Source organism: Pelodiscus sinensis, chromosome 2, assembly GCF_049634645.1.
Source record: "Pelodiscus sinensis isolate JC-2024 chromosome 2, ASM4963464v1, whole genome shotgun sequence".
NCBI lineage: Eukaryota > Metazoa > Chordata > Testudines > Trionychidae > Pelodiscus > Pelodiscus sinensis.
Window position 1 is genome coordinate 6,689,683 of NC_134712.1, and position 26,664 is coordinate 6,716,346.

The 26,664-nt window shown below is 51.5% G+C and overlaps 1 protein-coding gene across 9 annotated transcripts in view; it reads left to right on the forward strand.

Annotated features, from left to right (window-relative positions):
* The window catches only part of PTP4A3 (protein tyrosine phosphatase 4A3), a 171,278-nt gene that overhangs the window by 91,056 nt on the left and 53,558 nt on the right, over positions 1–26,664 (forward strand). Inside the window, exon 1 of one of the 9 annotated variants that reach the window (XM_006125627.4) lies at positions 21,052–21,440. The exons of 7 other annotated variants lie outside the window; for them this stretch is intronic. The gene's annotated coding sequence lies outside the window, so the exon portion shown is untranslated. Of the gene's footprint in view, positions 1–21,051; positions 21,441–25,652; positions 26,292–26,664 lie in introns of those variants that run through there. One more of the 9 variants, XM_014574852.3, reaches the window with a different exon arrangement.

The following is a 26,664-nucleotide window of genomic DNA, read 5'->3' on the forward strand; positions in this document are numbered from 1 at the left end:
CCAAGCTAGGGGTGGCATTTCCAGCCTGCTGATGAGAAAAAAACCGGCTTCATCCAGTTTGTTCAGAGATGACAGAAAAAGCTGCAGATCCTTCAACTACTGAAAAACCTCTGGTAACCAAGGACAACTTAGCAACTTGGAGAAGTGGGAGCTTTAAGATGGAAATTAGACCCTTCAGATATTTCCCCAGATGGGGCGAGAACCTGTCTTGCATAATCGTTCATTCACTTTATAAAAGAAAACACAGAAATTCAGGTCCTCATCCAGGGAGAAGGGGGGCGTTGTATTCAGAGAGCCCCGTACAGCGGTTCTGTTATCAAAAGACACTGCATTTGCATGTGTGGCATCGAACAAAACCACACCTACTCTGCACAGAGTAGCGGCAGGCTTTTGGGGGACTGTACTCCAGACTGAAAGGACTCGATTGTCAGCAAGGAGCATGAGTCAGACTACACAAGAGCTTTGGCTTAAATGGCTCTATTGACGCTTTGCTAAGGGCATATGTAGCACGACGATCGGACCAGTGGGAGTGTGCGGACTCCGGAATAAGTTTTAGGGAGCTGTGGGCTTCTCTCCCCTTTTTCCTTGTTTATTTGGGGTAGATAGGGCTGCTAGGGGATCCATAGAGCTCTGAGACAGAAGTTTGACTGGTATGCTGTAGCCGTGGCAGGAGGCTGTTAATGTCTGATGGCTATGTGATTCGTTATGTATAACTATGTCTATTTCTCAAATAGCTCTTTTCATCAGTAGATCTCAAAGCACTTTACAGAGGGCCTCAGTATCTTCAGGAGGAGCAGGAGCCTGTAGGAACCAGGGGTCCCAAGAGACGGGCGCTGGGGCGGGTGTGCCTGGGAGAATGAAGCAGATCTGTCTGTATGAGTCAACAGTGCGCCCTTGTAGCCAAGAAGGCTAACGGCATGTGGGGATACATTAGGAGGAGCATTGCCAGCAGATCTAGGGAAGTGATTGTTCCCCTTTATTCAGCACTGGTGAGGTCACTTCTGGAGTATTGTGTCCAGTTCTCCCCCCTCTTCCCCTCCCCCCACTGCAGAAACAATGTGGACACACTGGAAAGAGTCCAGCAGAGGGTAACAAAAATGATGAGGGGGCTGGAGCACATGACTTGCAAGGAGAGGCTGAGGGATTTGGGCTTATTTATTCTGCAGAAGAGAAGAGTGAGGGGGGATTTGATAGCAGCCTTCAACTTCCTGATGAGGGGGTTCCAAAGGGGATGGAGAGAGGCTGTTCTCAGTGGTGATGGATGGCAGAACAAGGAGCAAGGGTCTCAAGTTAGAGTCTATAATAAAAAGTTGCAGTGGGGGAGGTCTAGGTTGGATATTAGGAAAAACTTTTTTACCATGTAGGTAGTGAAGCCCTAGGATGGGTTCCCTAGGGAGGGGGTGGAATCTCCATCCCTAGAGGTTTTTAAGCCCCAGCTTGACAAAGCCCTGGCTAGGTTGATTTAGTTGGGATTGGTCCTGCCTTGGGCAGGGGGCTGGACTCGATGACTCCTGAGGTCCCTTCTAGCCCTAGGATTCTGTCATGTGCCTTTCTTCAGTCAGTGCAGCTGTGAACTTAAATTGGCCTTTTGATCCATACAGTGCAGCTCTCTGTTTCACCCGGAGGCTCCCATCCCATTCTGGGCACCCTTGCCATACAGTCTTGTCACAAAGCATCCCGCCATCGGTGCAGAGCCCTGCCCGATATCCAGGGACTGCCTTCGCCCCAAATAGCGGGACGCCACGGTGGGTCTTGCAGGCTGTGTGGAAGGCTCATGAATCCAAACTCTGCCAGACCGAAGGGTCTGAGGGAAGCGCGTTCCCCCGTCGAGGTCTCGTGCACGGAGGCTGGGGGGAGGTTGGCTGGGAGTTCAGTTCCCGGCTCTGATGCAGGCTGCCATTATGAGCTTGGCAGTGTCCTCTTCGCTGGCCTCGTCTCAAGTCCCTTTTCCAAATGGGAGGGAGGCACTTTTACAACCCTTCACCTTGCGCCTTGGTTCAGAAGCTGTAAAACGGCAGCACGTTGTTTGAGGCTTCTCGTTTTTCACAAGCCGTGCACTAAATGTTCTGTCTTCCCCACACGGGATGATGCGTCTGAAATGAATGACTTGCGTTGCAGAGAGCTGTGGGAGGCATGCAGATTAGGGGTTCTTAATGAGCAGGTCAGCCCTACTGTCAGGTTGGGGCCAGTAGCCAGGAGTGTCAGTCTCTCTTTAGCACAATCTCTCTCACCCACCCTTGCCCACCTTCCCATGGCGATTGATGGTTCAACTGCTGCAAAGGGCAGCTTCCACTATTACTGCACCAAATCTTTAGCCAGGGCCGACAGCAACAGCCTACCGTGTTAGTGGTGCAGGGGATCTCGAGGATGTTTCTGGTTGCTCTATACGCTGCTTCAGTGCAGTTGACTAAATCTGCAAACCCTCATGTAATATGGATTCTTGTACTTAACAAGCCTTCCTCCCCCCCTGCTTTTCTGGTAACTTCAGATTTGAACACTCAGGGTTTTGGAACTAAAAAATCTTTTTATTGGCCAGGAGTTCTTTATTTCCCCTATTCTGCTTGCCAGAATCCGTTGACATCCAAGGGTATAATCCAGTCCCATCTGTTCACAGAAGCATTCTCTACAGGGAGTCTTTCTCACCACCCAGATCTGGATGGGAATCTTGTTCGTTTCCGTCAGTCGGAAGCAGCGCAGCGCCCCGTCCAAGGCGCTGATTTGCTTTGTGTTTTCAGCCTCAGTCCTGCGTGCACCCTCAGGTTTCTCAATGGGGTTGTGTCTACAAACACACAAAGGTTACTGAGCTTCTGCTGAAAGGGCTCTGTGTCTGTGTTGCTACAGCCGCCTGCTATGTGCCTTCAAGGAATTGGGCCAGGCCATCGGTTTCTCGCTTGCTCATAAGCTCTGTTTTTTAGTATATTTACAGTTTGCAGTGTAGCTTGTGACTCTCTAGTCTGGCACTCTCTGGTCGGGCAACGCCTGTGGTCCAGCATGATTTTACTTAGTCCGATGTCCACTTACGGGTGTGGCCAAGTTTCCCGCAGTTCCATAAAGTTAGCTTACAGCCGTGTCTCTCAATGTGGTCCACAAAACCACTTTGAGAAACCTTTTAACTGGTCACTTCAGTGTGTTTATTTACCAGCACCATGAAAACCACTTTGAGAAACCTTTTACCTGGTCGCTTCAGTGTGTTTATTTACCAGCACCATGGCCACAGAGCCTTGTGGCTCCCGTTGGCTCCGATTTGCTGTTTGCAGCCACGGGGGGCGGGAGCCCAGCCACACCGCTTCTTGCAGCTCCCCTTTGCCCTGTGGCCACGGCACCAGTAAATAAACACACTAGAGTGGCCCGTTAAAAGGTTTCTCAAAGGGGTTTCGCTGACCGCTTTGAGAAACACTGGTTTCCAGCCACCAACTCTGGCTCTCAGTTTTCTGTGCTGTTACTTAGCTCTAATTTACCCCTACAAGTCTTCTAAGAGCCCAGTAAGCAGAGGAAGTGTTGGTAATGCTGCCTTCAGTGGTCTGGCAAATTCTCTGGTTTGGTACCGGTTGGGTCCAGAGGGTGCTGAATTGGAGAGTTCAACCTGTAGTGAGGCTCTGAAACCCAAGGCATACTTCGGGCTAGAGCTGGGCAAAGCATGACGAGGAGTATTTAATAACGCTTTTCAGAAACATACTCTGTTAGCTCTGTTGCAGTCACCTTTCTCACGGATCTTGGGGTGAGCTTTTGTTCTTGCAAAGGTGTTTGAATGTCAGATTTCAGGCCTGGGTTTAATTCAGAAAAGAAAAGTGTTTAATGACTACCACCAAAAGTCAGCTGGAGGCAGAAACAAAATGAGTCCGGAAAGGTTAGGTTATCCCACTGGGGAGCGATGCCATATAGGGCTGCCAACAGTCTTATATTATAAGAGATGTCCTCTATTTAAATAAAAAATAGCCCATCTCATACTAAATCAGGTCTCTGGCAGCTCTACACTTAATGGTTCAAATACAAAATAAATGAGTCTTGTATTGCTTCAGAAGGCTAACGACAGGGCAGCTTGGCCAAAGTTGAGTGGTGGCGTCACCTAATGTACAGGGTTTCACCATCACTCCGATTTGGCCTTGCCACCTTCCCCAGCCCCCCATCGTGCATGTCCCACATTTTTGAAAGATTTTGTGGTGAGCCTTAAAGCCATGGGACGTAGGTAACCGGTCATACAACTCGTGTAGCAGCTGCAAACTGTCTGTGATCAAACGATAGGCTGATAAGTCCAGTTTTGAATGGAGAATAAATTAGTAATTCATGATCTGTTTGTAGTTGAATTACCAGCACAAAAATAAGGGTAAAGTTGATGGCTAAATTGTCATTAAAATCTTTTAGCTCTGCTGGCTCTTAGAAAAGTATCATTCGTACCCCTTTTACAGATGGATAGATTGAGATATATAGAGAGCAGTTAATTGGCTGCTTCAAGGTCAAGTTGCAAGAGGCAGAAGTGGGAGCAATGCAGTTCTTTGTCTTAAGTAATGCAGGGCTCCTTCAGGAGACCAGCAAAGGGTTAACGAGGCTCCCTCATAAACGCGCTTGGTAACGCCTGCTGATCACTCACTCTTGTATCCTACAATTCCTGGCAGTTGGTTTCAGCAAAAGATGCTTGTGGCAAAATGTAAATTGCAATTTGCTTGGTATGTGTTTCTTTTGGGGCCTTTGGGGCGGGGCAGAACCATTTGTGTTCCTGAGCTTCAGACAGCACAGACCTGAAAATGAGGGCTGCTGCCTATGTGAATTAAAAACAAAGCCCAGTGTTGAAGCCAGATCGCAGCAGGCTTAAGCCATCATGCTGTGCAGAATGTTAACTAGCCAGTGAGCTGGAAGCAACCTGATGGACCAGGTTTCGGTGGCTGCCTGCCTTGGTTGAGAGACAAAACTGCTGGCTGGATTTCTGAACCCTGCAGACACAGCCGAGGGGAGTCTGGCACTGATTAGCCCTAGCCACTTGTTCGCAATGATATTGGGCTTGAACGTGTTTTTGGTTTGAGACTCCCACCTGCACACCCTTGTCCCTCTGCCATTGTGTACTCATGTGATGCACCTGAGCCCTTTTGCCCTGCCCTGAAATAATGCTGTTGATTAAAAGCTGGATCTAAGCTGGTAATTAATACTAGTCCTATAAATTGGGTAGCTGAGAAGAGCGCCCTAGCGGGGCCGCACGCCCGTCCTGAGCCCCCAGCTGCTAGATGGATGCCTGGTCTGATGGTGGAATAGTTCCACTGGTGGGGGATGCCACGCTTTGCTCTTCTGTTCTTAGCTGCCCAGCTCGCCTCTGTGCTGGCGTTTGAAACTCTTTAGCATAATGCTACCGGGCTCCACATACGCTGGCCTTTCCAAGGGTTGGGGGCTTTCGGTAGCCTCGCATAACAGAACGTGCTCTTTGCTGAGGGTTGCGTGGGTACAAGGCACAGCAAGGTAGGCAGATTGCAGCTAGCTGTAAGCTTATCCTGTGCATATGTGCGGGGGTGGTATTTTTACACATACCCAGGTTATACTTGGAAGGGGAGGGTCATGTGGTAGGCAGTTCCTGGTGAGTAACGCCCTCTTTTGGCCTATGTACTCACTTTGAAATATGGATTCATACGTGGAGCCAATGGTCCTAGGTATGTGACTAAAAGAAGAGGCGCTTTCCTCTTCCGACAGGCACACGGGGCCTTGGCACGGATCTGTCGGCGACCTTTGCTGCGCTGCCCTCTGCTGGCTGAAATCAGACTTGCTCAGCAACGTCGCAGATCCTGTATGGCAGTGGTGGCCAACCCTCGGCTCGCGAGCCGCGTGCGGCTCTTCACCCCTGAAAGTGCGGCTCACGAAGCCTCCCCCTCACATCCCTAGAAATGGCCTCCGGCGCTCCACAGTTCTGGCTGATGGAGAGCTCTTCATTTCCCCCCGCAACAATTCTGGTGCAGCATACAATTCTGGCCATCCCTGCTATACGGCGTATGGCTCAAAGAGATTTTCCTTTAGCTCAGCCCTTAAAGTGCTACAGCCATGGACCAGGAAGGCCCTGTCTTCGGCCCCCTTTGCTGCTGGGAAGTGCCAAAGGGTCGCAATGCGGCACAGTCCCGACAGTCATGAAATGCTGGATTGCATCTTCGCTAGGGGAAAAGGTGTGTGTGTGTGCTGTAACCACTCACTCTGTGATGCGTTCTTTTTCGGAGCTTGTGGTCGTGTCCCTTTCTGGAGCACCTGTCCTTTGCTGGAGCCGGAGTCAGCACTAGCCTAGGAGGCCAGTTAGGTCCGGGTGATTATTATTGTTACTACGAATAGTGCTTTGCACGTGGTGGCATTTGGTATCCTTCCAAATGAGGTCGGGTAAGCGTTATCTTGGTTTGACAGAGAGGGAAACTGAGGCACAGAGGGGTGGCTCTCGGCTCCAGACCAGTGCTCGCTCAGCAGTGATCCCTACTTCCCTGCTGCACGCTCGGGGCAATTGCCTGTCACTTATCTCTTTCGTCTTTATTACAGACAATGGTGAATCATAAAACTGTGGTGGTAGGGGGCTACTTATCCTGCGTAGCAGTTGCTCTCCTGTTGTTGTTTGTGTTAGAGCAGTGTCTAGTGGTCTGGGCCCCATTGTGCTAGAGACTGTGGATGTGTATGTAGTGAGAGAGACTGCCCCTGCCCTCCAACTGTTTATAAACTAAATAGATAAGGCAGACAAAGGGCTGGAGAAGGTGCAGTGGCATAGGGCGGTTAAGTGCCCAAGGCCACTCAACAGAAGTCTGCAGTAGATCTAGGACTAGAACCAGGCCTCCTTTCTCCCAGTCCGGTTCTCTATCTGCCAGGCCACACAAAGCTCCCTGTAGAGCCCTCATTTTGGATTCCCTTGTTTGGACTTCATCTGATAGAGTAGTTGCATCGGTCTTTGCAGAGTACGAGTCTGAATCATCCCTGCTAGATGGGCATCTGTGCCAAAGAAACCTAGGGCTGCGTGCTGCGGAGAAGCCATTCTCCTCCACGAGGTTATATACAGCATGTTCCTTCACAGCTTCCAGATCCCCTGTAGCTCTTGAGTGGGAAGGATATTTATTCACTTGACAGGTTATTAATATTGCTTGAAAAACCCTTTTTACATTGTTCTGTCATGCTTAATATGGTAATCGGTGTTGCAGCTTGTATTGCCGGATGCATTGTGATTGAAAACCCATTAAGAATTTGTGGGCTAGAGCTAAATTGCCAGAACATGGATTTGCCAAAATACTTGAAATGCTTCCACGGAAAATTAGACCTTGTGGGAAATTAGTATGTTTTTTTCTCATGTGCAGTCCGTTCCCACTGAATCCAGATCCCTGGCAGCCTTGGATCAAAGCCAATAAAAAATATTGAATGTGTATAAAATAGGGATCACGTGTCTGACATTTGCTACCCGATGACGATGGTGAGAGAGCTCCCAGTGAACCTTGCCTCCCAAAACGCATTGCAGAGCATTCATTCTCGGCAGTTCGCAAGACCCTTTTTTGTTCCTCCAACGGAATTTCAAGTGATGCTGCAGCTGATGTGATACAATTTCTCTGAATGCTGTTTTGCAGTTTTTCAGACCGTTATACAGGGCTGTGTTTGAGCCTCTCAAGAGCTCTTGGAGTATGTTTTTCTACCTTCTTGCTGCTTTGGCTGCCGGGCAGCTGGAACCAGCTAAAATATGAGCGGGGGTGTTGGGTTTTGTTGGCGAGAAGGAAGAAGTGCTTTTGCATCACTCCTCCTTTTAATGCCTCAAATATTATAATGCTCTGGTTCTGCCTCCTAATAATAATAGCTTGGCTAGGTGTGCTTGGCTAGGTGTGCTAGGCATATCAGGTTAATACACAGGACTGACCTTCAGGAGGGAAGTAGTAGATTTCAGGGGCTCTGTTTGCGATGCCTTGAGGGGGACCTGTTTTCAGCCAGCACTGAAAATCAAGCCTCTGAAAATCAGATCCTTTTTGTATGTCTGTAATTGGGCACCCAAACACTGACACCTAAAATCTGTGGTCACTCTTGAAAATCTCTGACCTGGCACTAGCAACCAAATGAAAACGCAGTAGTGGCTTGGGCTTTACAGCATACAAAGAGCTCTGTTCCATGCCATTTTTTTCACATAGCGTTTCCCAGAAGCTCAGGAAAGTTGCTAACACAAATGATACAGCACTACCCAATTCTTTGCATACCCCATTTAATAATACCTTGCACCTCTTGTGCACGGATGAACTTGGATCTGACCTTTCAGGCCTGGAGGAAAGCTTGCCTGTTCAGCTCTGCATGGCGTCTCGCTCCTGCGGTGGGCAAAACCTCTCGCCACATGGAGAAGTTGTGCAGTGTATTTCAAAACGATGTTTTTAATTAAGCGCGACGTTGCTTAGAACTCCTGCTGGCAGCAGCTGCTGTGGCTGCAGCGTTGTTTCGGATGCTGTCAGTCTCTGCCGCTCGGGGTGGTGTCTTGCCAATCGTTATTCAGACTGTATTTAAAATGGGACAAGGCAATCGGTCAGTCTCGACACAAACCGTATAAAGTTCATGCCTAAGCATATCTCCTTGTTAAATCCATGCTGGTTTAGGCTCTTGCATGTGGACATGAATTCTGACTTAGCTGATGACCAGTATGCCAGCAGCCGAGAGAGCAAGTTTCACTCCTTCCTCACAAATAGGGTTACCAGGTAGTCAGGGGAGCGGTGCTGGCCGGAGGTGGGGGAGGTGGCAGGAAACAGAGCTAATGGGGGCAACGGGGCTGGCTGGTGGAGATGGGGGAGCTGACAGGAAGCAGAGCTGGTCGGTGGGGGGGGGGGGGTCAGGCGGAAGGGGGCTGGCCGCAGGATATTGGAGGAGGGCGGGGGGGGGGGCGGAGCTGGCCGGGAGAGCTCAGGAGGAGGAAGAGGGGAGAACTGGCCGCCGGAAGCAGGGCTGGCCGGGGAGGATCTGGAGCAGGAACCAACCGGCCGGCTAAGATGGGGGTGGGGGAGCGAATCAGCCAGCGGGGAGCAGGACTGACCCGGGCTGCGCAGATCCCAGGGTGCTCCCATCCTGCGCGAGTCAGTCCGGCTGCGGCTCCACTACGCTCTTGACCAGCGCACAGGAGTATGGACCGGGCTGCCCCTGCTCCTCACACGCAACCAGGGCTCCCAGCGCCGATTCCACCCCCCACCCCCTCTTCTGTCCGGTGCCCAGCCGGAAAACTAGGAAATACCGGACATTGGATTTTTTTTTACCGGGCAGAGGGCCCCAAACTGGACTGTCTGGTAGAAAACCGGCCACCTGGCCACCCTACTCATAAACCCCACACTTGTTCTTCTCTTTCTGTCCCCCTCTTTATTTTTTATAGTCTGATACTTTGAGGCTTGACAGCACAGAGTTGATTCCTAATGACAGCCCTGGGTGTGAGACGGGAAGTATCGTTTTTAGTACCGGCTGTGCTGTGGTGTTGGTTTGTTGTTGTTTTTTTAATTTTTCCTGTGGGATAACGAGAATAACATCACGATGGGGCCAGGTGCTGCTAGGCAGCAAGCTAAAGATGACAGCAGATGGCACGGGACCACGCCGCAGGATGGACGGATGCACAGACAGGGCTATGAGCTGACGGATGGCTAGAGGCTGTCATTTCTTTGCTGGATTAGAACTGCCTTATCGCATATGACAATGGCTCAGTGGCTTTGTCCCATCACTGTTCAACAGCTAAAGATGGGTTTGGTGAGGCCAGAATTACTTCCAGCTCCTTCAGCTGCAAAATGGACGCGCGTGTGTCACCCGCTTCCTTTCCCCTGCAATCTGTTGCGTAACGGTGGCAGAGTCAAGCGGGGGCCCTGATGTCCTTCCAGGTAGCGCCAGTGTGGTTCCTCTAAAAGGGGAGCCCAGAGGGGGTTTAAATGAGAGATGTAAAATCCTGTTTAGTTAACCGGTTAAATGTACTGTTTATCCGGTTAACCGATTAAAGGGGGTGGGGCTGCTCCAGCCAGACTGGGCTTCTGGGAGTGGGGACGGAGTTGGGTTGGGGGCCGAGTGGGGCTGGATTCATGGCACTCCCTCTCTGCCCCCATGTGGGTGACCCATGTCCTGCTATACACACCCCAGATATTCCTCTGTACCCCCTACCAGGGCACCCCCAGACATTCCTCTGTGCCCCCCAGAGGGGTACCCTGACACATTCCTCTGTCCCCCAGAGGGGTACCTCGGCACATTCTTCTATGCACCGCTAGTGTCACCCCCCCCCAGACATTCCTCTCTGCCCCCCTAGAAGGGTATCCTGATTACATTCCTCTGTGCCCCCCTAGAATGGCTTGCTGCACAGTTTGGAGACCGCTGATCTAGGGCCTAACATTCGGAGGTGCTGGCAATTCTATGGATGTCCGTGGGAGTGGTAGGTGCCAACCTGTTGGAAAACCAGGCTGGTGATTTCCTAAGTCCCGGACCCAGAATTAATGATTCCTTCGGGAAATGTGGGTATTTTCTTCCTCTGTCTTTTTGGCTGTAAAATGGGGCTACACCCTCTCCCCCCGGGATGTGAGGCTATTGGACCGTAGTCAAAGGGTCCCTTGATCACGTGCATAGCGGGGGTGCCGTTGGCAGTGAACACACAAGGCGTCAGCGCTGCTGGAGAATGAAGTTGGTGTCGGGGAAGCCAGCACCATGCTCAGGGGTCCGGGCAAAGGGCTGCACCAAGCTGCCGCCTTCCGCCCGCTCTGGGCTGCGGCGGACGGAGGCTGCTGGGACACCAGCTGGTCTGTGAACCGTTGAGAAGGGGAGGTGGCCCGCAGCGGGGAAGGCTCTACCTGGAGCCGTTGCTAAGTGATGTTGGAGAGCAAAGCTCCCAGCCAGCCGCTGTTGGTGCTGCAGCCGAGCGGTGCCTCACCCAGCTGCGACTCGGCAGCCAAACAGGGCTACTCACCCTCTCCTCTGCTTGAAGCCACGGGGTTGGCACGACTCCCTCCCCCTCCGTGAAGGCGTGGGCCGAGGTGGCTGCTCTTTTGCGCTGCAGACAGCTCTCCATCTCTGGGCACTGCTCAGCGCCTGGGGAAGCGGTTCTGTTCCCGTCCTTGGCCGGGAAGAGGCAGCCTGAGCCGAGGGGAGGGCAGGATTGGGAGGGATAAAGGGAGCGAACTGGCCCAGCTCTGTGGAGGCGTTGGCCGCCTCCGTCCTGCTTTCCTTGTAAATCTCGACTCGCTTCTGAGTGGCGAGGGGGGTTCAGACCCAAGTTGTAGGAAAGTGGATACGCTCCCGGAGTTACACGACTGGGGGAGAGGATGGAGTGAGCACCGGGAAGGGACATCAGAAGCAACTCGGTCTCATAAATCAGCAAGGGGGGTGACTCCAGTTGGCAGCATGTGAGCTGGTTGTAGGTCAAGCTAGGACAGGGTTTAGGGAAGCAGTTTCTCAGCACAACCTTAAATGACTGCTTCTTGGAAGCGGGCAGTATGCAAGTGTGTCGTGGTGTGCCGCAGCGGCCAGAGGTCCCCTCGTGAGAGCAGAGCCCTGCTGTGCAGAACCCCGGGCGTGTGCATGGTGAGAGAGGGGCCCTGCATCGTGATTCGATGAGACAGAGGGGAAAGAGGGGGAGATCCAGGGGGAAAGAAAGGAAAGAGGACTGCGTTGTACAGTTGGGAGTGGAGTCAGAGCAGGAGCGATTTGCCAGTCAGAGAACATGTGGTAGAGCCTGGTCTCAAACCCAGATCTCTCGTGTCTTCGTGGAGTGCAATGGTGGGCAACCTGCGGCCCACAGACCTCCCCCGTCTACCCCCCAACTCACCTCTTGTGCATGATCGCTGGAGCCCTGCTCTTCCTTCTCCTCCCCCTCCCTCCCAGCACTTTTGGAGCACCGCAAATCCGCTGAGTCACGCTCTGTCCCTGCTCCTCCCACTCCCTCCCAGAGCTGGATCACTGCGAATTAGCTGCCCATGAGGCACATGAGGCAGGCAGGGGGCCTGCGGGCTGCAGGTGGAACCCCAGTGGAAATACAGGCCGCAGGATGCTCTCGACGGGTCATGCGGCCCGCTCCCCAGTGCTGTTTGCGTGTCACTGATGTAGTGCCTTAAATACAAGTAGGGATGTAAAATCCCATTTAGTTGGTTAGTCCGTTAAACGTAATATTTAACCAGTTAATCAATTAAAGGGGTGGCAGGCTGGAGCGGCCCCCCTGTCCTTATGGACAGGGGGTGCTCCGGCCAGGCGGAAGCGCCCCTGCCCATGTACCAGGCTCACTGCAGGTGGAGCCTTTTCCGGCTGGACTGGAGCTACCCCTCTCCACAGTGGGCAGGCAGCTGCTCCAGCCCCCACCGGTTAACGAGAATCAGTTAACATCCCCCGTTAAGGGTGATGCTTACCAGTTAACCATTCTCACCCCTAAATACTGGCCCATCCCTTTCTCGGTTGTATCCTGAGTCACAAACGTGCCTCGTTTGGCTCAAGATAGTCCTGAAGCACTAAGCAACTAACTTGGACCACCACCTAATGAACCCCAGCATCCTTTGAGGAAGGATGCTCCTGGAAACTGCCCCTTGACCATATAACTTTCAAAAGGAAGATTTTAAAGCAGGAAGCGAGTTACAAAGGATCCAAACTGCGGAAATGAAAATCCTTGGGCTCGACATAGCATGAGTGCGACACTGCTAGTCTCACAGGTCATGCGTGCCCCTAACAGAAAAGGAAGCAAAATGGAGAGGGAAAATAGAGTTGGGTTAGAGGCCAAGATTTCAGAGACTGTTTAAGCCAGACAGCTATCCTTCGGGAGCGAAAAATCCAGCCCACGCAAAGCCATAGAAAGGAACTTAAACTGTGATAGATGCCATGTAAGATGAGAATTAAGGAGTGTGAAGAGCAAATAGCCAGAAGGCATTGCAAATAAAAGAACGAGAAATCCCCTACGTGTGTCAGAAGCTGGAAGCCTGCAAAATAATCAGAGGTACAGTGGGGTGGCATGAAGGGAGTGAATAAAGGCTGCGTGAAATGGAATATTTATTTGCCTGGGTTGTCCCCCACCAGGGACAACACCCAGGAATTCAAGGGCTGGGCAGGATTCGTTTTCCCTCTCTCTTTAAAGGGCCTCAGCGTTAGCCTCTTGTCTGTAAGCAAACAAAACAAAGAAAACAGTTTGTCGGAGAGCATGCCAGCGACTTTCTCTTGGGAAACATTTGTTCTTCGGGTTCTTGGCTCCCTTCTTTTCGACCACGCTTATCTGGAGCCCAGTGTTCTTGGCATGAACCAAAAAGCCAAGCGACATCTGATCCCCCTAAAAGATCTATTTCTGGGGAGAAAAAAAACCCCACCACCCATATCTCTTACGTGACTTCCCTGGCTGCAGGCTGGCCAGCGAGGGTGCACAGTGGGCGGAGGAGGGGGGTGGAGCAGAGACACTTGTCCAATATCTGAAACGCTAACGTTCAGAAATGCCACTGGGCTGAGAACTGGCGATCACGGCGCCACTCTAGACCACCGCGTGTGCTGACGATCGTGCAGGAATGAGAAGGGGTAAATGAGATGGTCTGTGTGTGGAATTCTTGGCTACTCTGTAGCCCAGACCGGCTGCAACTGGCAGGTCTCCTATCCACCACCTTTAAATGTCAATAACGCACCGAGACACCTTTTCAGAGCTCTCCAGTTGCTCTCGTTCCACATTGCTCCAGCTGGGCTATTTTAAGGAATAGGCCGTGAGTAGGGGGCAGCCTTTGGGGGCAGGGTTATAGAAATGTCTCCTTCGAGAGGAAATGTGCTTATTTCCTCCGCTGCAGGTGTGAGATTCTGGGAGCAGGTCCGGTCCGATGGACAAGAAATTGTATTTCCTTTACCTTCTAGCTCAGGGGTGGGCAAAGGGGCCTCCATGGGCCGGATGCGGCCAGTCAAGCAGGTTGGTCAAGCAAAGGGGTCAAGTTGGTCAAGCAAAGGGGCCTCCGTGGGCAGATCTGGCCAGTCAAGCAGGTTGGTCAAGCAAAGGGGTCAAGTTGGTCAAGCAAAGGGGCCTCCGTGGGCAGATCTGGCCAGTCAAGCAGGTTGGTCAAGCAAAGGGGTCAAGTTGGTCAAGCAAAGGGGCCTCCGTGGGCAGATCTGGCCAGTCAAGCAGGTTGGTCAAACAAAGGGGTCACGTTGGTCAAGAAAGGGGCCTCCATGGGCAGATCTGGCTAGTCAAGCAAAGGGGCCTCCGCGGGCCGGGGCCGGCTGGTCAAGCAGTTGATTCAGCCCGTGGAGATCCTGCCGTTCTCCTGTCCCCAGGCCCTGATTGGCCTAGGGGCGGGGGAAGCATGCAGAGTCTCTTCTTGCCCTGCAAGGTGAGCGTGGCACCTAGAGTGAAAACGCCGTGTGCTCCTTGCAGGGCGGGAGCAGGAAGTGTGTGAGGTCTCCTCCCGTTCTGCAAGGGGCACACAGCGCTTTCACTCTAAACACCCCTTGCAGGGCAGGGGCAAGGTGGGAGGAGACTTTGCGTACTCCTGCCACCCCCAAGCCCTGATTGGCCTGAGGTAGGGGGCAGCTTGCGAAATCTCCTCCTGCCCTGCAAGGGGGCAGGTGCCTAGAGGGAACCGTCAACTGTTCAGAACAGCTGGCAGCTCTTTCTGGGCATGTGGAGGACGTGGGCAAAGATTTCATGTGTTCCCCCAAACCCAGGCCAATCGAGGGTTTGTGGGAGGGGGAGCATGGACGTGTCCCGGCCCCGCCCCTTCCAGGGCAGCCTGGGGCCACTCAAGCCGGCTTCCAGCGCACATCCGCTGCTGCCCCGCAATGCTAGCTCTGTATCAGGTGGCAGCAGGTTCCCCAGGAGCTGGTGCGTGTTGGGAGCCCACTTCTAAGCCGGCTCCCAGCATGTACCAGCTCCGGCCTTCTGGCCTCCCTTCCAGGGAGCCGGCTGCTGCCTCTGACACAGGCCGTTACAGCGCTGTCACTCGCTGCCTGGGGGGTGGTTTTTCACACCGCTGAGGCAGGAAGTTACAGCGCTGTCAAGTGCCAGTGTAGATTTAGCCGAAGATATCTCCAGGCTTGGCCTTGGGCCAGACATGTTGAATGGGGGTTGTTGAAGTTGGAGTCTGAATTGCTGACTCGATTTTCGAAGGTATGCAGTACCCATAGCTAGGGAATTTCCATCGATTAGTTGATAAAGGGGGAAACTGCAGAGGTGCGGCGGGGTAGATCGGGCGCGAGCCAGGAGAAAGCTTTCCCGGTTCATGCTCAGTCCCAGTCACTGCACCTCTGCTTTTGAAATGTGTTAAGGGCCGCCAGACTCGTAATACATTTCAAAGGCACAACGTCTGGGACTGGGTGCAAGTCGGGACAGCTAATTCCCCGCTGCGCCTCTGACTCCCCAGTCCCCTCCCCCCTGCGGGGAAAGCTCCCTCCTCCCCCAGCACCGGCTCCTGCCTCCCCCCCACCCTGATGGAGGCAGCAAGGCGGGGGGAAAGCAACTAGTCGCGTAGTGACTAGTAGGATATGCTCATGCTGATCAGGTAGTCAGCTACTCGACTGGTCGCTTGCATCCTTATCCCCAGCTTTCCCAGAGCTCAAAGGGAGCTGTAGGGACTCAACACTTTAAAATCAGGACCCAAATGTCTGCCCCGCCGGGTAAAATGTGGGTGTGTTTCTACCGCTCAGAGATGCTGTCCCAGTGCTTGTGTGGGGGCTTAAAGTACTTACCTGGATAGTGCTATGTAATTGCAAACTATTCATTCAGATATGGGTCAAGGTACCTCTTCTAGCAGCACTGAGTTCCAGGTTCGCCAATCACCATAGGAAGTAGAACTAATAGTGCTGCTTAGCTCTTTGTATAGCCCATCTCAGCAGTAAATCTGCGAGTATGATGCGAAGGAAACGCTATCGTATCTCGGTTTTACGGGGAGAGAAGCTGAGGCACAGAAATAACATGACCTATGAGCCCATCGAGCAGGCCAACAGCAGAGTTAGGGATAGATCCCGGATCTTCTGAGTCCCAGGTCGATGCTGTATCCACTAGACGACGCTGCTCTGAAGAGAAACCACAAGTCACCTTGGTTTTATATACGGTAGCCATTGTAGATTATACGCCAGAGCTTTTCAAAGCACTTTGGGAAGCCCAAGGATAAACACCAGTAGTGTGGTAACACTGAAGGGGAATGCAGCAGCTGCTGAGCGCTCGAAAAGCGCTCGGCGGTAGCTGATGAATGGACATGCAGCCTTGATAATAAATAGGGAGATTTATGTGAAGCATGCTACTTAACACTTTGTCAACAAACAGATCATCTTTTTGCAGCAAAGCACTCTCTGGAGGGAGTAAATAAAGACTATGAACTGGCAGCTCTTCCAGAGCAAGGACTGGGCCCTGGAGACTCTGCGTACTGCTCTTAATGCTTGGGATAAAATCCGAATTAGCTTCTGATGATTTAGGTGTCTGAGTTGTGTCTTGGCAATATTGCGATGGCATTGGAATGCGTAACACAAGCATCAGGGATCTCAGTGTTTTCTTACTGATTCCTCATTCAGGGCCTTCCTTTAGAAAGCTTTGCTGGTCCTAAAAGCAGTTGGTCTTCCAAAGTGCTTTGAATGTGGATGTGTTGTGACGTGTCCGACGCTACGACGCCTGCCAGGCTTGTACGGCTTACTTCCTTCTCACCCCGCTATAATTCTGGTGTCACTTTAGAAACTGAAGCGCTTGCTGTCTCACAGTTGGGGATGAAGCATTTCAACAGGCGAAACGTTTAATGATCTTTCTAGCTCCAGAGGTGGTTGGGGTAGCAGCCTCTAAAACAAGATTGGTGTATTCAGACTGTGAGCGGCTCCTTGTCTTTCATGCGTCTTTCACAGTCTGGAGAACCCAGTGGCAGTTGAGTGACTAGATGGATGTGGGTTGTAAAGACGGTAACCCCAGGACATGATTTTGGTGGCCTGTTGGTGTGGATCCCGCCCAAGAGGGGAAGAATCGCTAGAGTAAATAGTGGTGAGAAACCCTAGTGGTTCATGGCTGAATATTTGTACATTTTTGGAGCACTTCTGTGTCTGGAGTGAAGCTATTTCAGATTTTACCCCAAGCATGAAGACCGGAACACAGAAATGCAGAAATTAAAGATACTTTCAAAATCTCTCTGTATATTAAAAAAATACTTTCCTGTGGGACAACAGAGAAACGTCGTGCATCACTCCGTCCCGTAGCCCCTCCCTCCACTCTCAGCCCCGTGGCCTCCCCCTTCCCACGTGCTGGGGGCGGAAAGCCTCGAACCAAGTGGCTTGACCCTTTCCCCCATGCGCAGGGGGCCTCACCCCAGCCTGGCCCAACCCCTCGGGGGAGGGGAGGAGAGCAGGGCCTGGCCGTGGCCTTGGCTTGGGTGGGAGGTGGGTCGGGGGGAGAGAAAGGACCCAGGCTGGCTGGGGGCAGAGGGGACAGAAGAGGCAGAGATTGGCGTGGTGAAGGGGGAGGGAAAAGGGGTCTGGGCAGGGGAGCGAGAAGAGACCCGGACTGGCATGGGGGGGGGAGGGAGGGAGAAGGGGGCTGGGCTGGGCGGGGGGGAGGAAGAAGGGGCCCAGGCTGGCATGGTAGTGGGGGTGGAAGAAGGAGAAGGGGTGGCGGGGGAGGAGTAAGGGCCAGGATGGTGCAGCCGGGATAGAAGGTGAGGGGGAGGGAGAAGGGACGCAGGCTGGTGTGGCTGGGCTAGGTGTGGGGGTGGAAGGAGAAGAGGGCCAGGCAGGCATTGTAGGAGCAGTGGGGATGGGGGGGGGGGGGGAGGAGAAGGGGCCCAGGCTGGCATGGCTGCAACCTGGCCCCTTAGTGACTTCAAAAATGAAACGTCACCAGATTCAACCGGGACAGAAACAAGTCTCAGACATCAAATCAAAGTAAACGCCATCACCTAGGATTGTATAGCGTGAAGTAGGGATGCTAAATGTCGGTTAATTGAATAGTCAATTAAACTCATGAATTCTTATCGCTTACTCAACTATTCTATAGTCTATAGCCACTGCAATCCAGCCCCACTCCCACGGAGCCCCCTGCCGCTACGCTGTGCTGCTGGCCAGCCTGCGAGAAAATGGACTGGCAGCAGGGGGAGAGGAGGGAAATGAGTGAAGTCTATAGCATTGACCTATAAGCTTTTGTTTATCGGTTAATCGGTTAATTGACTACTAGACTATTTCATCCCTAGCCTGAAGAAAAATTCAGCTTTGTTTGCAAATGTCTGTTTTCCATCTCAGTTATGAAACAGACATACAGACCAGTGGAGACTGAGAGAAAAACGTTCATGGCTTATTTTAGTTCTTGGTGATGATAGCTTTTGTTCTTAACAGAATGTATGTATTCATTTGCACTCTTCACTCAGAATCTTTTTTTAACCTTGATCAGTTACAAGTCCTGGCTTCTGTGTATAGCAAGGCTCCATTTATAGTGATGTCAAGTCCCCCAATAGAAAGGCTTACGTAGTTTTCATGGTGGCAGATTGAAGCTTTCCAAACAGAGACTGTCACTATGCAGTAATTCTCCTTTGGAATTTGCAAAGAGCAAACCCCAGAGTCTTAGAAATTAATTATCACAATGTGAAGAGATGTGGAATGAAAACAGTGAATTTCTCATAGAATACCAGGATGTGTGTGTTCTTGCAGCTCTTCAGTATGCTCTCATGGAGCGCTGATGCTAAGACAGGAGTGGCATATAACCAGCTGGCAACACAAATATTGGTGAATCATAGAAATCAGCCCTTATTGGTAGCTTAGGCCACATTTGCCTGCCAACATATGTGTTTTCAGAAACCAGAGTCCTTGGTGATATTAGAGACAGTATGCTCAAATCAGAACATTGTATCTCAAGGATGAGTGCGTGACCTTGTAGAAAAATGGTATCCAAAACCCATCGTTGCTATCATAAAAAAAAAACCTCTAATCATTAGGTGTAACAGTAATTTAATTTTGTCCGGATATGGCACCTTGTATCCAGGGTTTTCCAAGTTCATTCCAAACATGAATCTAGCCTTGACGCCTCCCTGTGAAGTCAGACCACGTCATCTCCATTTTTGCAGATGAGAAAACTTGGAAGTGAAGTGACTTGTCTGGAAAGTGTGTGGTAGAAGTTGGAATGGGAAAGTGGCGGTGAACAGGATAGAGTGGAAGGAGGTGCTCTCGTGTGAGGAATGGAAAAGTTTGGTATTGCTCGCTTTAGAAAGTAGCTGGCTAAGAAGGGGCATGATTCTATAGACAGTGTAGCACAGGGAAGGTAAACTGGGAACTTCAATTCTCCGTCTTGTGACACAAGAACTGGGTATTCAGTGAAACTAAAAGGTGGGCGATTGAGCACCAATGAGAGGAAATGCACTGTGGAACAAGATGTTCATTCCAAAAGCTTAGAGATATAAAAAGGGGCCAGGATATTTACATGGATAATGGAAGCTAGAGTTGTTATAATTAATCCTAGCATTTTGGAAGGGACGTTTAACCTCATGCTACAGAGTTTGAACCAATATTGAACTATTCGAGATCAGGAGACCACCTAACGAGGAGGTCAGATTATCCCATCACGTCTACCTATATACCAGGTTACTTGCCCCTTCTTCTGCAGCCTGTGAGGCTGGCCACTGTCCGAAACAGATATTGGATTAGATGGAGTACGGATCCAGTCGAGCAGTTCCCATGTAGATGTAAGGGTACGTCTAGACTGCAAAACTATTTCGGAATACTGGAGGTATCCCGAAATAGCTGCCCCACATCCCAGGAACGCGTCCACTATTGTGAAATAATTTTCAAAATAACACACACGTTATTTCAACATCCCGGTAAACCTTGTTCCACGAGGAATAAGGAATGTTTCGAAATAGCCAATTTTGAAATAAAATCGAAATAAGATGCATCGTATTTTGATTTGAGAGTGCAGTCTAGACATACCTAAGTCCCAATCCTGTGCTTTAGCCATGAGACCATCCTTTGCCTCTTGAAACTTAGCCCCATTTGGGCTGTGCCGGCGGGCTGTTCCAGCACAGAGGGAATATGTACTAAGCATGTGCTGTACTCTAGCTCCTAGTCTAAAAAAAGAGCAACTGGGCCTGGTTGTAGTGTGCTCAGATATGAGAAACTCTATTTATAGTCAAATTCCGAACACTCCCATTGCTAGCAGCATGGTAGTAAACCTGTGCGGTGCAGGGGAAATTATTCTGGTCACGCTGTCACTCTAGCTTTCAATGTGACTGAAATCTGGATTTGTCTCTGTTAAGAGTTTGATCGCGCTGTGATCCTCCTTCAAATCCCTTCTTACGACTCATTTCTACTGTGATGCCTACAAACTGCGGCCAGCTGATAACAGAAAGTCAGGTGGTTACGGCTTTCGATAACACATGCCCCAGTGCATGCGCACACGCACCCTACAGACTTTGCGAATGCACCCTGGTTCTTTAAAAGCATGCCCGGGTTTCTGCCAGGCTGTCCCCTCTCCCTGCTTGTTCCACACTCTCATTTTTTCATAAATAAAATAGCAGGCTGGGATTTCAAGAGAGCTCAAATCCAAATCCCATTGGCATTTCCTTGGAATGTCAGCGCTGGTGACACCTTTTGAAAAATCCACGCTGTACATTCTTTGGTTAGGGCCTGTTTTTACTAGGTGCATGTGTAGCACCTGGCATGGTGTAGCCATCCTCTGGATGCTAGTAGGATGCAAATAATCATCTATTAATAAGAAGACGACTCTTGATATTAACCGCCATCAATAACAATTGCACTTGCCTGTTCATAGTCAGTATTCTTCTACATGGTGGCCAGCTCCTCGCTTGTTCTCTCTCTCCCCTCCTCCCCATGCAGTGGCCACAAAAAGGCTGAATATATTTCTCTCCTTTTCCTAAGAGCAGGGAGCGAGTGCAAATGACCAGCTTTGTCTCTCTGTGTGAACGCCCCTCCCCCCAAAAAACCCTTTGTAGCCTTTTACCGCTTTGTTTTTGGCCAATCCAAACACATTCAGCAGATGCAGGGTTTTAAATATAGAAAGCAGGTGTCTGCTGCAGCGACAGAGAAGTGCCCGTTGCTTATCTGAAGTGCAGAGGGGCTTTCACCGGATGCTCCTTTCAAAACAAGCCCGTCAAAGCTGCTGCATCCTGACGGGGGATTCAGGCGAGCCTGGGTGAGGTGACAGGTTATTAATAGCCCTCAGCCGTGCTACTCAGCTACTTCACTTCCCGAGAGGGCAGCGGGGTGCGGGGGTCTGCTCCTCACCCGGTCGCTTCCTCCGGGAAGGTTTTAAAAGGAGAGGAGAAGAGAATAACATAGAACTTCGGCTGCAGGGCGCTGTGTCCGTCTCCTCACCTCCAGCGCGCAAGGAAGGACTTTATCATCCTGACCACAAGCGCTAGCTGGCTAGCCTCCTCCCTTTGAGTAGATACCAGATGCATTTCCAGCTGCTGAGTTCCCCACGGCGAATGCAGGCAAGGCATCTCTCGATGCACCAGGCTTAAGGCAGTAGGGGGACCCCTACAGCCTAGAAATTCAGCTTCTCTGAGCCCCGCTGGTGCTGTGGGGCATCACTCGGATGTGAGGTGAGTTGCGTCTCCGCTTGCTTCAGGCCATGAGGTGGAAAGCAGTAGCTACGCGCGAGTCTCCTGGCGCTTCCTGGAAAGCGCGGCTGATTTACTCAGGCTGCGGGCTTTCAGATAGAAACGGCGGAGTGACTTGGGTCCTCTGCATTTCTTGAGGAGGTCTCCGTAGGGATATTACAAAGTGGTTAAGTAGGTAAGCGTGGCACCGCTGAAAATCTCAGCTGCAGGCTCTGTAGTACAAAGCGTATAGTGGAGAGCCTACAGCGCAGCCGGCTCCCCCGGGAGCGGAGCCAGCCGCCGGTGTGTGCCAGAGTCCGGCTCCTGGCTGCCGGTCCCACTCCTGGGGTCCTGGCTGTGCTGTGGGCTCGGCACTATACGCTTTATACTACAGAGCCCGCAGTGAGGGGTGGCAGCCAGTGCCTGGGAGCAGGTGCGCACCCAAAGCTGGCTTTTAAGCTGTCTCTCAGCGCGTCCCGCTCCGAGGGAGCCAGCTGCCGCCCCTCACTACAGACTCGGATACAAAATCGTCCCCTCTCCCGCATTGGTTGGAGATGCATGGGCTGCACTGTCATTCTGAAATCTGTCAGGGGGCCTCAATATGTTAGAGGGAGATCTCCCAAGATGTAACGTGAGGGCACAGTCTCTCTGGCGAGGCTCTTTTCTGTAGTAAGCAGGGAAAGAGTTCTGTTAAGTAGCACGGAGCGTTGATTTGTTATTTGTTGTTTGGGGTTTTTTTAATGTCAGTCACTGGGTGTCCTTTCAGGGTGCAAATGGAATGTGTTCTTAGCTTACGTGGCTGCCCTATAGATTCTAGCTTCTCCCCATCCTAAATTGGTCTAGGCAGCAGCAATGCTTTTCCTCTGCCAACATGCGGTTCCTCTGTGCCAGGTTAGGAAAATTTGGAAAACTAGCCGGACAAAGGAGACCGCCTTCTGTTCCTCCAAATGGGGATCTCCAGGGAGCAAGAGGATAGCCTGCACATGTCACCTAACTTTGCACTGATAAGTTCGGACATGGGATCATTGATGGCGCAGGAATGTTTCCGGCTGCTGAAAGTTCTCATGGAGCGTGGTATCCAGTTGGTCTTGTCTGGTTTGCACATGCTGCGCTTGGAGGGTAAACCTCCCAACAACCTTAAGTTCGCACCAAGGAATTCTCACAAACCAGATTTTCCAGGCAGAGAACCAGATTTCCACTGAGGGTTTGTGGCGAGTGCCTGAGAGAAACTTTGTGGCCCATTGGTCTGGGAGAGGAGTCGGGGGTGGAGGGTTCTGCTCCCTTCAGTGCCTCCGACTTGCTGTGTGGAAATTGGCCATTAGTTAACCCGAGTCTGTTATCCCCATTTCACAGATTGGTAAATCCTTCCTCAGCTCATAGGAGCTGTGTCATGAGCTGTCAGTCGGGATGTGGGCAGTGTCTTAAACATGCCGAGTGCTGCATACGCACAACACGGTTTTATAGGCCCACGTTGCCTAACGTCATGGTGCAATGCCAAATGTCAGAGGGTTTTCAAGGCAAGGCAGGGCAAGGATCTCCTTATGTTGTGTCATCACACTGTGGAGGCGGGACGAGCTGCGAGGCACACCCGCCAACCCCAGAAGTTGCTTGCCCTGAGGTTCCCCTCCTTGGGAGGGGATCTGTCCAATTATGATTCATCAGCAAAGATCCTTTGCTATTGTGTCTCCATCTGGGAGAACTCCAGCTCAAGTAGAGACTCCCTCTCACAGTGTGTGGAAAAACATTGCCTTTCAGTTCCCTCCCCCGCTTCCCCCCACGCTCATTTGTACGTGTCGCCCTTTCTAGCGCTGCTGCCCTGTGTCCCTTCTGGAGGAGTGGCTGGTGGCTATTTCCGTGCGCAGGGCTCACAGGCGGTGGCATTCTTAGGAGCTCAGGGGAGGAGGAAAATCTGCTGTCTCTCCGTGTCTTGTTTATTTTTCTGCCCTCTTGAGGCTTCCTAGGCTGGTGTGTGGGTGGGGTACTGGGGAGCCCGGCGAGGATACTTCCTACCGTGGAGAACCACAGCAGTTTTCAAAGGGCTGTTGTTGAAGCTGGAAGTCTGTTTGGATTTCGGGACCTGGGATGAGGCCCATGAGTGGGAAAAATTGGCCCTGGCTGCGTCGACACAGAGTCTAAATAGGAAAGGAGGGATTAGGACTTCAGAAGTCCAACTGACTGATTTTTTTTTTTTCTAGAGAGCTTAGATTTCCAGACCCATTCGTCTCCCAACATGCAGAGCTGTCTCAACAGTTTGGCCCAGTGTTTCCTCTAACCTCTTTCCAGCCACGTGTGGATTGTTTCCATCCCGGTGCAGAATAATTTTTATGTGCACCAAGGCACGTATGAATGAGCACCACCAGTAGAAACAAAACACCTCGCTGTGGGTGCTTTGCTAATCAGGTGGGCGGCTGCCCAAGCGCACAGCTAAACACTGATCTGGCCCTTCATCTTTCTGGGCTTGGGTTTCCCCTCTGTAAAATGGGGTGATTGTACTTCCTTGCTCCCTCTTGCCCCAGCCTTCCTCTTGTCCCCTTTGTCTCTGAAGGTGGAGATGGGCTGTTAATGTGGGTTTACACTGTGCCTAGCCCTGGTTTTGCTGGGGCATTAGCACCATCCCTCCCGTAGCGCTAAGGGGAGAGGACGGCGCTGAGTTTAAGTTGCCGGTGGCAGCCTCCTCCCTCAGGTGTTCTGCGGTGTGCTGTGCCAGTTCCCATGGCTTTTTGTGCCGCGTCTACACCAAGAGCACAAGACGAAGAGGCTGCTCTGCTCTGCCGCCTCCCATTTCAGTTCCTTATGGGCTTATGTTCTATTTTGAGTCTCCGGCCAAAGCCGCCTGTGATCTGGGAAGGTGAGGCTTTCAAATCCATCGTCTGCTAGTGGCTGACTGGGATGATGCCATGGGGGCAGGGAGGTTGTGCCTTGGATTGGGGTGGTGGGAAGGGTTTCCTCCTGCCAGGCAGGTTGCAGAGCCTCATGTCCTAGAAAGTAGTGGGGAGTTCCTCTGTTTTTCCCACATTCACAATCTCCCGACCAGTCACAATTGTTCCACGTGGAATAGACACCAGGGGTGTGTCTAGGTTCAGGGCTGTTGCACGGAAGTGGCTTGAATGAGGGGCCATTGAAGGTGGGTGGTTTTTAATAGTGTGTTTCACTGGATCCGGTTTCTCTCTCCCTGAAATGTGTCTGACTCAAGAGGTCAAAGCACGGGGGGCTTTTGCCAGTTCCCTTGGGCGGCGATTCTTTCACAGCCAGAAATTCCCCCGTGGAAGGGATCTGTAGCTCCGTTTTTCTTCTCCTTCTGCGTCTCCCATTGCTGTTCACTGTACCGCCCTATCGATTTTACAGCTGTCAGATACAACCCGTGTGCAGCTGTTCCAGGGTACCTTTTACCGTGTACCCCTAGGCGCTTGAAGCTGATTGGAGAGGTCTGATCCGTTCCTATTCTCGAAGCCACCTGCATCCATCACATACATGCTGTGACGGCCTGTCGGGGAGCCCCCGTCCCTACACCCCATCCCCAGCCAAATGTGATTGTCAGCTGGCAGGTAGAACAGAAGGTTTGTTGGTTCACAGAGACTCAGCATAGCTTAGGTTAGCACAGGAGCCAGGGTGGGCAGACTTATTCTTCTTGGGGGAGAAGAGGTAAGGCTCCTGGGTCCTGAACTCCCCTTTCCTGCTCCCAGTCTGCTCTCTTCATCCTACCCAGGGGAGACTAACTCAACCCCCCAGCCACTGCTCACTTGCCCCAGGCAACCCCGCCTCCTCCATTGTCCTCCTTCCAGGTCCAAGGTGTTATGTTCTGTCACCTGGGCCTCAATGAGTCACACTCCTCTCCCCTCCCTCATCATCTAATAAACCATCTTGTTAGTCTTTAAAGTGCTACATAGTCCTGTATTTTGTTTCTCCTCGTGCAGCTACTGCTGCAGAGCCTGGGGAAACTGAGGCACGCACACACCCGCCCACCGCGTCACTACAGAGCAGCATAGGGCATCACACCCAGCACAACACAGCAACCAGTGAATGCAAAAGCTGAGTGGATCCAGGGCCACACGCGTGGACAGCACCCCCACTACGTCACACGTGTGCACGTGCACCAGCTAAACTTTCAACAGGAAAAGCCTTGTTGTTCGGGATGTGAAAGGTTAACTGGTTAGCCAGTGGGGGTTGGAGCAGCTCCCCGCCCATCGCGGGCAGGGGGCTGCTCCAGCCTCGCAGGGCCTAAAGTGGGCAGGGGCACTCCACCCCGGCCAGAGCAGCCCCTGTCCACAGCCGGTCTAGGCACATCACAGACAGGGGCTGCTCCAACCCAGTAGCCATCCCATCTATCCCCCCCTTTAATCAATTAACCGGTTAAACATCATGTTTAATCGGTTACCCAATTAAATGGGATTTTACATTCTTTCTCGTTATAATTGCCCTAGGATGGCTATTGCTCCTTGCATATTCCTCCTGCGCCTTCTTACAACCTGGATGTTTCCTGTTGCTGCCAGTTATTTATTTTCACACGCGGGGAACGTTTCTATGCTCTCGCCCCCCCCCTCCCATGTACTAATAGCTTTATTAATAGGTTTCCAGCTCCTCAGGAGGTTTCTAAGTGGAATGCGCCTCTGATTTCATGTTTCAGGAGCAGGCGCAGGCTGCCGAACCAAAAAAAGAGAGTAGAAAAGCTTAGTTGACCTAAGAGCATTAGAGGTGCATTTGCTTGACATTAACCATTGAGCGATGTCGGGGTCATGTGGCTGCATAGGGCAACCTGACTGGTTACAAGCGGACTGAGTTATTCAGGTCAGAAATAGTGTGTGTGGTTTTCCTACCGCGCCGTGTTGTGTTTGCTTGGATACCAGCAACTTAAAGGTAAGGTATGGATAGACATTGCAGATACTCTTTTGTTCCGTGCGTGCATGCGTGTGTGTAATAAATTGCAAGCGGTTGCTTGGAAACATAGACGGACGTGGCTAGAAAGTCCCTAATCTCAAATGTTTTGTTACAGAGCTTTAGCAGCAAACTATGCTGAAGGGTTTTCCTCTGAGATCTCTGGCTCAGGTCAGCTTAAATTGTAGCAGATGGTACTTGTATGTGGGGGGAAAAATCCCACCTTTTCTGTGATGTTTTGGGCAGCTGTTCTGTCTTGGCTGTGTGTTAGTTTGTTGTATTTGCCCTACTGATGGGGGAAGACAAGCGCAGAGTTCTCCTGGTGTCGTGGGTAAAATGGCTTTTAACCATTTCC